General features: G+C 42.2%; 1 pseudogene; it reads left to right on the top strand.

Annotated features, from left to right (window-relative positions):
- The first annotated feature begins 11,271 nt into the window (after window positions 1-11,271).
- On the top strand, window positions 11,272-11,343 carry LOC129024273 (small nucleolar RNA U13; annotated as a pseudogene).
- Window positions 11,344-13,098: the final 1,755 nt, after the last annotated feature.

Raw genomic sequence — 13,098 nt, 5'->3', positions numbered from 1 at the left:
CTGTGTTTCTTTGATGACCGTATGGCTTGGTTAACTTGTGACTTCTAATGAAGGAGGAAATTGTTGAATGGCTCTAAATGAAAGTCAAGGTAATGGGATGGAAACTAAATACACCAGTAATTTTCTCTCCTAATAGCAAGCTGAATTGTGATTAATGAACCTGCTGTGTAATGGCAATCTGTTGTGTTTAAACAACTGTGTTTGTAGATAGTACTGGTGTGTTAACAACTGACCATGCCAGTTTCTTAAAACTGGATTTCCATCTGTGACATAGTTATAGGGGAATTTTGGCTTGGTGATTAGATTTCTGAATTTTACTGAGGGGATTTCTTCGCCTTGTCTTTTGACAATTAATAGGGATTAAAAGTTGTTAAAATCAAAGAACTTGTCTGGCCTGCGGCTTGTTATTAGTTATGCTACCTTAAGTATTCCTTGTTTTTCTTTAATATTTACTCAGCTGTGTCATTCTCAAGTATTTTCACTTAAGAGCATTAAAGCTGATAAACTTGAATCAGTTAGAATTAATTCCATTTCTAAAGGAGTTGACATGGTGATATAGTTTGGATAAAACCTTTTCTATAACAAACATGATACTATGCTAGAAGTTAATATATGATGTGACGAGGAATCTAAATAATTGGAAAAACTAGAAACATAATTCTACCAATTTCCACCCCCCACATAACTTCTATAGTGCAAAAAAAAAAAAAAAAAAAGCCTTCACATAACCAAAGAATCGTGAGGCACATTGGGACCACTTGACTTCTACCCACTCTCCTTATCCACTGCATTCCACATAGGGTCCAGGGTAAATCACAGTGACAGCTAATACCAGGAACATCACAGGACGTAGAAAGGATCACGGTCATAGAGATGATGACAGCAAATAGGAAAACGCTGACTGCATAGCCCAGCTGGACATGGTGGCCAGTGGGTGGTTCTATGCTGGTACTAAGTTCTTCCCTCCTGTTGGTCTGTACCCCAAGTCACTGGGAGCCTCAATAAGTTTAGTTTCTCTACATTCAGCTGCTTTTTCGTGAGTTCAGTTGAGTATGTACATGGATTACAGTCAGATGCGTCATCCATGCCTTATGCTGCTGCTGCTTCTCTGCCGCTATTGCCTTACTGTCCCCCTTCCCCACCCACCTGCCAGGACAGTCTGGTTTTGTTGTTGCTGTTGTTGTTTTTTGAGATGGAGTCTTGCTCTGTCGCCAGGCTGGAGTGCAGTGGCACGATCTCAGCTCACTGCAACCTCTGCCTCCGGGGTTCAAGCGATTCTCCTGCCTCAGCCTCCCGAGTAGCTGGGATTACAGGCACGCACCATCACGCCCATCTAGTTTTTGTATTTTTAGTAGGGATGGGGTTTCACCATGTTGGCCAGGATACTCTTGATCTCTTGACCTCATGATCCTCCTGCCTCGGCCTCCCAAAGTGCTGGGATTACAGGCATTAACCACCACGCCCAGCCGAGAGTCGGGTTTTTATTGTGCAGCCTCAGTGAGGTAAAATCCCGACCTCCTGTGTGTTATCCTCTCTCACACTTGCCCACATCTGGACTTAGATTTGGATTCCACTTAGCCTTAACAGAATCACCTGCTTGCCGGTTTTATTTTATATAATTTCCATTGTTCCATTTAGGGACTTTTGATGATCTCTCAGAGATACACATTCTTCAAGGATCCTTTTCTTCTACTTGAGCAGCATGGCCTTGCATATAGAATTGTATTTAAACATGCTGTGCTCCTTTTCTAGAAAAGACAAGCTTATCATATAATCCGCAAGGCACTAAAAGTGCCTCTTACCTAATACTTCTCAAGGTTGGAATCCCAGTGGAATTCTTGTTTGTGATCATCCACAGACAGTCACCCACAGAAGCAGGATGAGTGAGCACCATAGTAAACTTACGTGAGAAAATTATTCTAGTCCCCAAGAATGAAAAAGGCCATTTTATGTGTCTCCTTTTTCCCGTGATTCCAGGGATTTGCTTTCTATTCTGTTATCCAATGAAATCATCTCGCTATTTCTTAGGAATATTTTCACCAGTCTGCATTGCCACCAAGTTATAAAACAATCAGAAAACAGAGAGAAAATGTCCAATTATTTCAGAGATTATAATTATTTGGGAGTATCTTCTCCCCAGTTTTCAGATACTGTTTTTTTGGTTGGTTGTTTGTTTGAGACAGTCTCATTTTGTTGCCCAGGCTGGAGTGCATTGGCGCGATCTCGGCTCACTGCAAGCTCCGCCTCCCAGGTTCAAGCAATTCTCTGCCTCAGCCTCCCAAGTAGCTGGGATTACAGGTGCCCACCACCACGCCCAGCTAATTTTTGTATTTTTAGTAGAGATGAGGTTTCACCATGTGGCCAGGCTGCTCTTGAACTCCTGACTTCGTGATCCACCTACCTCAGCCTCCCAAAGTGCTGGGATTACAGGCATAAGCCACTGCACCCGGCCCAGATACTGTTTTAATGATGTTTTAAAGTCTCATGTTCCTGGTGGTGGTTTTTATTTATTATTATTATTTTTTTTTAGACGGAGTCTCGCTCTGTCACCCAGGCTGGAGTGTAGTGGCGCGATCTCCCCTCACTGCAAGCTCCGCCTCCTGGGTTCACGCCATTCTCCTGCCTCAACCTCCCCAGTAGCTGGGACTACAGGCACCCGCCACTTCACCAGGCCAATTTTTTTTTTTTTTATTTTTTTTTATTTTTAGTAGAGACGGGATTTCACCGTGTTAGTCAGGATGGTCTCGATCTCCTGACCTCGTGATCCGCCCGCATCGGCCTCCCAAAGTGCTAGGATTACAGGCGTGAGCCACTGCGCCCAGCCTCCTGGTGGTGCTTCTTAAAGGGATCCCTGGATTTATCATACAACCACATTAGAGCGATTCTTCACCATACAAAATAACTTACCAAAGAGGTTTTCCTACCTAATAACTTCATTGTACTTTTGAAATCACCATACATAAAATTTACTAATTTATCAAAAAAAGGCTCTAAGACTTTTAATAATGGAAAAAACATTTTTGAAAATCAGAAGGTGTGCTTATTCGAAACCAAATGTTTATATGTGAAAGCTTTGTGTAGTCATTTTTTAAAAATAGGCTTTATCTTTTAGAGCAGTTTTAGTCTCATAGCAAAGTCAAGTGGAAAGTACAGAGAGTTCTCCTATAACCCTGCCCTGTGCACACTGCCTCCCTGGAGTCAACATCACCACCTCCGGGGTGCATTTGTTACAATCAATTAAGCAGCATTGACACATCATTATCAAGTTCGTAGTTTACATTAGGGTTAACTCTTTGTATTATATATCCTATGGGGTTTTTGTTTTGTTTTGTTTTGAGATGGAGTCTGGCTCTGTAACCTAGGCTGGAGTGCAATGGCGGGATCTTGGCTCACTGCAACCTCCGCATCCCGGGTTCAAGCGATTCTCCTGCCTCAGCCTCTCGAGTAGCTGGGATTACAGGAGGGTGCCATCACACTTGGCTAATTTTTGTATTTTTAGTAGAGACAGGGTTTCACCATGTTGGCCAGGCTGGTCTTGAACTCCTGACCTCGAATGATCCACTCACCTTGGCCTCCCAAAGTGCTGGGATTACAGGTGGGAGCCACCGCGCCCGGCCCACCCTGGGGGTTTTGACAAGTGTTTAATAACGTGTATCTACTGTTGTAGAATCATACAGAATAGTTTTGCTGCCTTAAAAATCCCCTGCACTCCACCTTTTCATTCCTCTCTGCCCTAGTGAAATAATTTTAAAATAAACCTTACTACCTAGAGGTTTATCTCACAAATGGAAGAGTCTATATGAGCTGGAATTCATTCTAACCATGTAGATTAAAACAAGACATCAAATTCATTAGCTTAAAATGGTTTCTCTTCATTCTGTCCGCATGATGTGGTTTCAAGAGAAAAAGAACTGATGGGTCGTTGTGCCTAGTTATCTTATAAAACATTAATGATTATCAACTTAATATTCTGACCAAAATTATGAACCAGGAAAGTGAGATTTTAAATCTTGCAGCAATCCAGATGGCATAAGCTAAATCACAGATAAGAAAAATCTCTGTAGCACTGTCAAGGTTATGGAAGAAAATTAAGATACGATGACTGCTGTAGACTATTTGCATACCCCCCCCAAAATGTATGCACACTAAAATGATGGTATTTAGAAGTGGGGCCTTTGGGAGGTGATTAAGCCATGAGGGTTGAGCTCTCATGAATGGGATTAGTGCCCTTATAAAAGAGACTGCAGAGAGCTCCTTCATCTCTTCTCCATATGAGGACCCAGAGAAAAGATGGCAGTCTATGAACCAGGAAGTGGGCCTTCACCAGACACAGAACCTGGCACGTTGATCTTGGACTCCCAGCCTCCAGAACTGTGAGAAATAAATATTTGTTGTTTAAGCTATGTGGTCTATGGTATTTCTGTTATAGAAGCCCAGACAGAAAGACAGTGATTTTCCTTAGGTGTCTTTGGAATAACACCCTACAGCAAAGACTTCCCACATCATTCTGTGCGGTCACCTCTGAAGTGCTTCCGACCAGAATTGGCTTAGGATTCTCTACACCTCAGCCTGCTGCATAAGGTATCTATGCCACCTGCATTTCCCCATGTAAAAAACATAGCTCTGACATCATGTTTTGAGTGACAACTAAAAAATCCCCTTACTGTCCTGAAAAGTTGCATACAATTCTTAATCTTTTTTTTTTTTTTTTGAGACAGAGTCTCACTCTGTTGTCCTGGCTGGAGTGCAGTGTGCAATCTTGGCTCACTGCAACCTCCATCTCCTGGGTTCAAGTGATTCTCCTGCCTCAGCCTCCTGAGTAGCTGGGATTACAGGCACGCGCCATCATGCCTGGCTAAATTTTGTATTTTTAGTAGAGACAGGGTTTCACCATGTTGGTCAGGCTGGTCTCAAACTCCTGACCTCATGATCTGCCTGCTTCAGCCTCCCAAGGTGCTGGGATTACAGGCATGAGCCACCATGCCCGGCCCTTTCTGAATCATTTTTTAATGGAAACCTACTAATGTGTTCTTGTTTGTTAATTTCTATGATGTGGAGGAATAGACACTCCCCTGCCACTAGAGATAAGTAAAGGGTAGACAACCACTTCGCAGGGATGTTATAGGGGTTTTGGGCATCAAAATGAAGGATTGGGCCACATGGGTTTTAAGAGTTTTTCAACCTTGACTTTCATGATTCCACCTAAAAAATAGAGCTGTACTGAGCTTTTTTCCAACCAACCAACAAATGAAAAACACTTTTTCTAACCTATTTGAAACATTTTAGAATAATCCCATTTTATTTTTAGTATGAAAATCAGTGTCAGCAACTCAGTAAGTGGCCCATTGTCCTGTCCTCCCACATTCAATAGTTTGAACTGGATTGAGTGAATGGGGCCATCAGTAGTCACAGTCTTCATAGTCACGAAATAAACTAGACTAGACTACATATAATAATGCCCAGGAAACGGGAATGTAGTATACTTAACAAAAAAAAAAAAAAAAAAAAAGGAAGTGGACGGGCGTTGTGGCTCAAGCCAGTAATCCCAGCACTTTGGGAGGCTGAGGTGGGAGGTTCACTTGAGATCAGGAGTTTGAGACCAGCCTGACTAACAGAGTAAAACCTCCTCTCTACTAAAAATATAAAAAATTAGGGGCATGGTGGTGCATGCCTGTAATCCCAGCTACTTGGGAGGCTGAGGCAGGAGAGTTGCCTGAACCCAGCAGGCAGAGATTGCAGTGAGCAAGACCGCACCACTGCACTCCAGCCTGGATGACAGAGTGAAACTGTCTCAAAAAATAAAAATAAAAAAAAAAAAGAAAAACTTTCTGACTCAAAGATTGAAGCTCGAAACAAATAAAAGCTGTTGTTGACATGAAGGGAACTAGTTATTGTGGGGTTATTTTAATATAGTTGATTACTAAAGAAATACTTTAAAGTATCTGGATATTAGTGTCATAAATAACTATTTGGGAGAAACGTCATTGGACTGTCCTGGGATATCAGTACACCGTTTCTTCCAACATTCATAGCACCAGCATTAGCAACATTAGGACTTTGCAGATTTTGAAGACAATCTTTTCATCCCAGAGTGAGTGTCTCATCCATCACTGTCATTATATTTAAAATATAAGTATGTTGGCTGGGCACAATGGCTCATGCCTGTAATCCTAGCACTTTGGGAGGCCAAGGAGGGCAAATCACCTGAGGTCGGGAGTTTGAGACCAGCCTGGCCAACATGGTGAAATCTGTCTCTACTAAAATTACAAACATTAGCCAGGTGTGGTGGCGGGCACCCGTAATCCCAGCTACTTGGGAGGCTGAGGCAGGAGAATCATTTGAACCCTGAAGGTGGAGGTTGCAGTGAGCCAAGACCACATCACTGCATTCCAGCCTGGGCTACAAGAGCGAAACTCTGTATCAAAAAAAAGAAAAAGAAAAGGAAAGAAAATAATATGCTGTACTATATTTGCCACTTTTATAGGATTTTCTGTGTTGTGAATGAGCATTTGAGTCAATTTTTCCTTTTTAAATTAAAAAAAAAAGCAAGCTGAGACTTGTTTTAAATGAGTCCTTCCTATCCCCCCAAAATTTTTTTCTTGTTCTTCCACATGGATTCTCATCTGTAAGTACTTCCTATGCTGAAAGGCAAAACTGGTGCATGTCTCTCTTCTACTTTCTATGACCCATGAAGGAAAGAAGTTTTTTTTTTTTGAGACAGAGTTTGGCTCTTGTTGTCCAGGCTGGAGTGCAATGGCACGATCTCCACTCACCGCAGCCTCCGCTTCCCGAGTTCAAGTTATTCTCTTGCCTCAGCCTCCTGAGTAGCTGGAATTACAGGCATGCACCACCATGTCCGGCTAATTTTTTGTATTTTTAGTAAAGATGGGATTTCTCCATACTGGTCAGGCTGATCCCGAACTCCCAACCTCAGGTGATCCACCTGCCTTGGCCTCCCAAAGTGCTGGGATTACAGGCCTGAGCCACCACGCCCGGCCAGGAAAGAATTTTTTATGAAGACGTAATCCTTCAGTTGAGGGTTCAAGTATGATGCAATGGTCTTTGATTTTCTTTCCTTTAGATCAATCAAAATTTTTAAAGTGAATAAAATGACCATAAGTCAATTAGGGTAATGTTATTTACATACTTTTTAAAAAAATAAAAGTTGAGGCTGGGCATAGTGGCTAATACCTGCACTCTCAGTGCTGTGGGAGGCTGAGGCAGGAAGATCACTTGAGCCCAGGGGCTAGAGACCAGTCTGGGCAACATAGCAAGACTAAATCTCTACAAAATTTTGAAAATTAGCCACGTGTGGTGGTGTGTGCCTATAGCCAAGCTACTCAGGATGCTGAAGTGGGAGGACTGCTTGAGCCCAGGGGTTCATGGCTGCAGTGAACCATGATCACACCACTGCACTCCAGCCTGGGTGAGAGAGAAAACCCTTTCTCAAAAAATAAATAAAAAATTGTTAAAAGTTGAACGATGATTAAAAACTACATATGGCATTTGTATGCATGTGGATAAGATCCGGTTAGAAAACATGGACAAATGAAATCGGTTTGATATGCTTGCAAAAATGTAGGTACATTTTTAAATGTTTATTTAAATGTACTTTTGTTGGAGGCACAAATGTTTCTTATGATTAGGCATAATCATAAGCCTGTCAGTAACAATATGAACAATTAAGCAGCTGACCAATCATTACCTCCTCCTTCCTGCTCTTGTTACCCAATAAATAGGAAGAGCTGTAGAAGCTGGGGGACTGCCTTTACTCACTAGAAGCAGGGAGCTCTCTTCTTCTTCCTCATGCTAGTCTTTCCTTAAAATAGCTACTTTTGTTTTAAGTTATCATTTCTACCTTCGTCTCTTTGTTCAGTCATAACGAAGGTCTCAAGCAGTAACAGTAGTAATTGCTCTAGTGACGGTCTCAAGTAGCAGTAGTGGCAGTCAGCCACATACATTTATATAGCTACCTTATCTGTGACATAAAGTTAGTGATGACACTGCATATCTACAGCGAGAGACAAAGATAGGATGGGAACAGGCATGCATGCATATATGTGTGATCAAATGTTTTCAAACTGAGTTAATCTTTTAAGTATTATATCTATATGCCCTTTGCCTGTTCTTAAAAGTTTACTACCAACTCTCTAGGAAACAGTCCTAAGTTCAGATTTTCAGAACTTGGGAAGTCTCTGGAAAAGATTTATTGAAGTGGCAATTTGATAAGACTTACTAAAGGGACTTAAGGAACACTAGTCCTGATAATGCTTAGTGTCCACTGGGATGCACTACAATTTTTCTTTTCATGGGAAGTTGGGCCCTTTGGGGAAAGTAGAAGGGAGACTTTGTTCAGTAAGAGAAAAGAACAGTGATGCTACTTACTGGTAACCCGTCTATAGGAAACCAAACTTCCAGTCCTTTTTCTACCACCAAGTGACTGAGTCAAGTCATCTAACCTTTGTTTTTAGATATCCTCATCTGTAAAGTGAGTGCAATAATTCTTGCCTTCCTTAAGCCTTATAAAGCTGATGTACAAGTAAAATGAAATAATAGCATTTGGTGGTACTGACTCCTTACTATTTTCAGGCAATTTTCCTTTCATTTCAAGGTTCACCCAAGCTTCACTGGAGGATCCAACTTCATAATAAAAGGACTATAAATGGAACCATATTTTGGATTGTGAATTGCAAAAATAAACCCAGATGTCAAAACCTTAACATCCACGAAGGCAAGGACAGGGTCTGTTTGGTCACAACTGAATGCTCAGCCCCAGGCCAGGAGACTAACACATAAGTAGTCAGTCTACAGATATTTGTCAAATGGACATGCAGATTGGCCTTCATGGTTATCTCTATGGAGAAATTAGCTCTGAGAAAGTAGCCTGTACTTAGGATGTGAATGCAGTAGTAAATATTCTTTTCTGTTTTTTTTTAGACAGAGTCTTGCACTGTTGCTCGGGCTGGAGTGCAATGGCACGAACTCGGCTCACTGCAACCTCTGCCTCCTGGGTTCATGCGATTCTCTGGCCTCAGACTCCTGAGTAGTTGGGATTACAGGCGACACCGCCACATGTGGCTAATTTTTTGTATTTTTAGTAGAGATGGGGTTTCACTATGTTGGCCAGACTGGTCTTGAACTCCTGACCTCGTGATCCGCCTGCCTTGGCCTCCCAAAGTGCTGTGATTACAGGCGTGAGCCCCTGTACCCGCGCAGTGTTCAATATTCTACGAGATGTAGAAGGCAGCCGGACAGGGAGGGATTTGGAAAGTATATACTAATGGCTCTCTACTTGCTTGCTTAAGCAGTATTCTATGTTGTCTTTGAAGTCTACATATCTATAAATGTGGATATGAATGTGGGTAGAGATTACTCAAAACAGCCATATGTTACTTGATTTGTTATATAGAGTTAAGGAAATCACTGGCTCTTCAAATGTTACAGGTAGGTAGTTCACAGACAGCATTAACAGTAATGTCAGTTAAAGTGTTTGCTGGATGAACTGTGGTCTTTGTTGTTGTGTTTGTAGTGAGGACAGCTCCCTAGAAGACTCAGACCCAAGTAACCTTGGTTATAAGTCCCTTTGGATAGATCACTGTTCTTGGTTCATTCAGTTCTGGTTATAGGTCCTCATGACAATTCTCTCTCTTTAATAGATTATATAGCTACATCATAAAAGATGGGCTGAATGAACCTCCTTATAATGATTTAAAATTTTTCATTTCTGGGTCATTTCGTAAAAAGTTCTTTCTCTCTCTCAGGAGCCAGACACAAATATGTAGTACCCTTGAAGCAAATATTCCCTCCACCTGAGAAGAAAAGGGGAAAAATGGGAATGAGGAAAAGGAATGATTATAGTTCATAATTTGAACAAAATCTGATCCTGGCATTGATTGTTCTGAGCTGAGCCTCGCCAGCAGGCCTGGAAACTCTAGTACCCGCTGCTGTCTTGAAGGCAGGCTTATAAACAGCTAGACTCTATGCTGGCTTACAACAATTTATTCAACCAAAAATTACGGTAATTTAAAATACAGGACGAGCGCGGTGGCTCATACCTGTAATCTCAGCACTTTGGAAGGCCGAGGTGGGCGGATCACTTGAGGTCAGGAGTTCAAGACCAGCCTGGCCAACATGGCAAAACCCCATCTCTACTAAAAATACAAAAATTAGCCTTGCGTCGTGGCGCATGCCTGTATTCCCAGCTACTCGGGAGGCTGAGGCAGGAGAATCGTTTGAACCTGGGAGCCGGAGGTTGCAGTGAGCCAAGATCGTGCCACTGCACTCCAGCCTGGGTGACAGAGTGAGACTTCATCTCAATAAATAAATAAATAAATAAACAATAAGATAGGGATACTGTACAAAAAAAAAAAAAACCCTGTTAGTTTGAAGCCTTCCGTTACTTCATCATTTACTCTTATTTTTCATAAGTCCATCTACGAGGTTTAGAAATTTCATATTTGTCTTTTTTTCCTAACCAATATTTGCTAAGGGTTAACAAATTTTCACCTACAAAGAAGTTCTCTGTTAAAAAACACTGGTTCAATTTTAAAATTGTAATTGTTGCCCAGATAAGAACTAATTTAATAATTATATTGGACCAATGTTCTATATTTGTTGAAGTAGCTTGTGTTATTTTTACAGCTTTAAGAGAATTTGTTTTACCTAAGAAGAATGGATTATCATTTTATTGTTAGTTTAAGTTGCAATAGAACCCTTCAGTTCCTGGCAACACAGAAATTACTTTTTAATGCCTCATTTTCCAAATAAATACATCCAAATAATTTCATATTTAAATCATAATTTCAGGCTGGGCATGGCGGCTCACACCTGTAATCCCAGTACTTTGGGAGGCCAAGGCGGGTGGATCACTTCAGGCCAGGAGTTCAAGACCAGCCTGGCCACCATGGCAAAACCTGTCTCTACTAAAAATACAAAAAATTAGCTGGGTGTGGTGATGCGTGCCTGTAGTCCCAGTTACTTGGGAGGCTGAGGCAGGAGAGTCACATGAACCCGGGAGGTGGGGGTTGCAGTGAGCCAAGATCACGCCACTGCACTCCAGCCTGGGCAACAGAGCAAGACCCTCTCAAAACAAAAACAAAAACAAAAACAAAAAGCCCATAATTTTAAAATCACTACTCCTTTTTATATAGCATTTCTCAAAATCACACACACATATATTCACCATGGATACATCATAGTTCCTGTGTGTACATGGATACATGTGGTTTCTTTGATATTCCTAGGAAAGACTCTCTCTAATGGAAACACTAGATCCTTTTGTAGCTCATAAGCATGATGATTGAGGTTTCACACACATTTATGAAATGTGCCTCCCTCAAACTGACAGGGACAGAAGGCAGGGAAATTCTGGGCAGAAGTGAGTGGGTCCCTGGCAAGGGCCCCACTCTTAAGCCTGGAACCGCAGCCCAAAGTGAGAACTGACATCTCTGTTTTCCCACTCAAATGTTGCCTTTTCCAAGACCACCCATGGCCCGCTCCACCCCCGATCCTGTGCCTATAAAAACCCCAGACTCTGCGGGCAGAGAAGAGGAGAAGCAGCTGGATGTCGGAGACTACGGGTGAACATCAGAGAGAAGTGGCTTAACTTCAGAGGGACAGCTTGACCATATAGCTTTGGAGAGGCGTCTAGCTGAGGGTGGCCAGACTCTGGGGGAAGATTACCTTCCTGCTCCATCCCCTTTTCAGCTCCCCTTCCTGCTGAGAGCTGCTTTCATCGGCAATAAAATCCCCTGCATTTACCATCTCCAATTTGTTTGTGTGACCTCATTCCTTCTGGATGCTGGACAAGAACTCAGGTACGGGTGTGAAAGGCTGTCACACTGACCCTCCACCAAGCTGTTAACACTTAAGCTGTCTGTGGAGAGCAAAGCTAAAAGAGCACTGACTGTAACACTCCTTCTGGGGCTTCAGGGGTTGTGGGCACACCCCTAGAGGCTGCCATGGGGCAGTAAAAATTTGTTCCTGCTGGCGCCCAAAAGCAGTCACCCTGGCTCCTGCACCTGCTCACCTGCATGTTCCCTCCTGGGAGAGGTTGAGTGCAGCGGGTTCAAGTGACTGGAGTTCACCCCTGCTGGCGTGGAAGTAGCCAGCTAGTTCCAGCAGCTGCACTCCAGTTCCCGCTCATGAAGGGGTCAGGGAAACTTGCTGATTCAAAACTTTGTTACTACATCCGCACATTACCCACCTGACATTAAAAAAATATATATACTGAAGAAAAGAGCATAAGAATTTAATGTTAATCTATTGGAAACATTCTTTCTGCTTTCATGCCCATTTTTACACCTGTGGAAATGGAGGTGGGAGAAATCATCACAGAAGGAGGCCCTGGGACAACAGCCAAGCCAATTAGTTAGGAAACTGAAGCAAAGGTAGTCCCGGCACCTGGGTTCTTCCCTCTCCCTCTTCTGGGCCTGGAGTGAGAAGTGGGAGGGGATCTGCCTCTAGGCTGGACTTGTAAGGGTGGGCAGCACATCCTGCTTCTCCCTCATTCCAACCAGAAATTGGCCAGAACATAAGTCTCTGTTGCCTCTGTAGACTCTCATCACCCCTCTCCCGAAGGTGTACAAATAAGGGCAACAGACACTCTATAGGGACTCTGATCCCGAAAGATAAGCCCATGGTCTAAACTTAACAAATACCTGGGGCAAGCCGACACTGGAGAACAGAAAATAAAGGGATTACTTACTCAGGAGAAAACAGAGTTAATAAAGGAAACAAGTCAGGGCTTTATATATTTAAAAAGTACATAGTCTCCAAATTTAAGAGAAGACGTTACTTACATGAAAGGCTATTATGTATTTTAAAAACATTTAGGGATCTTGGAAATGAAATGCCTAGTTGTTCAAAAATCATTTTTGGCCAATAACAGATGAATAGGTCAACTAAATATGATATAGACATACAATGGAATATTTTTCAGCCTTAAAAAGGAAAGAATTTCTTTTTTTTATCTTCTTTTTTTTTTTGAGACAGGGTCTTGCTCTGTCACCCAAGCTAGAGTGCAGTGGTGCTACAACTCCCAGCTAATTTTTTTTTTTTATTTTTTGTAGAGACAGGATTGCTGTATTTCCCAGGCTT

The sequence above is a fragment of the Pongo pygmaeus genome, chromosome 1 (assembly GCF_028885625.2).
Source record: "Pongo pygmaeus isolate AG05252 chromosome 1, NHGRI_mPonPyg2-v2.0_pri, whole genome shotgun sequence".
NCBI lineage: Eukaryota > Metazoa > Chordata > Mammalia > Primates > Hominidae > Pongo > Pongo pygmaeus.
The sequence above is the reverse complement of the archived record's forward strand: the minus strand, read 5'-3'. Positions and strand labels throughout refer to the sequence as shown.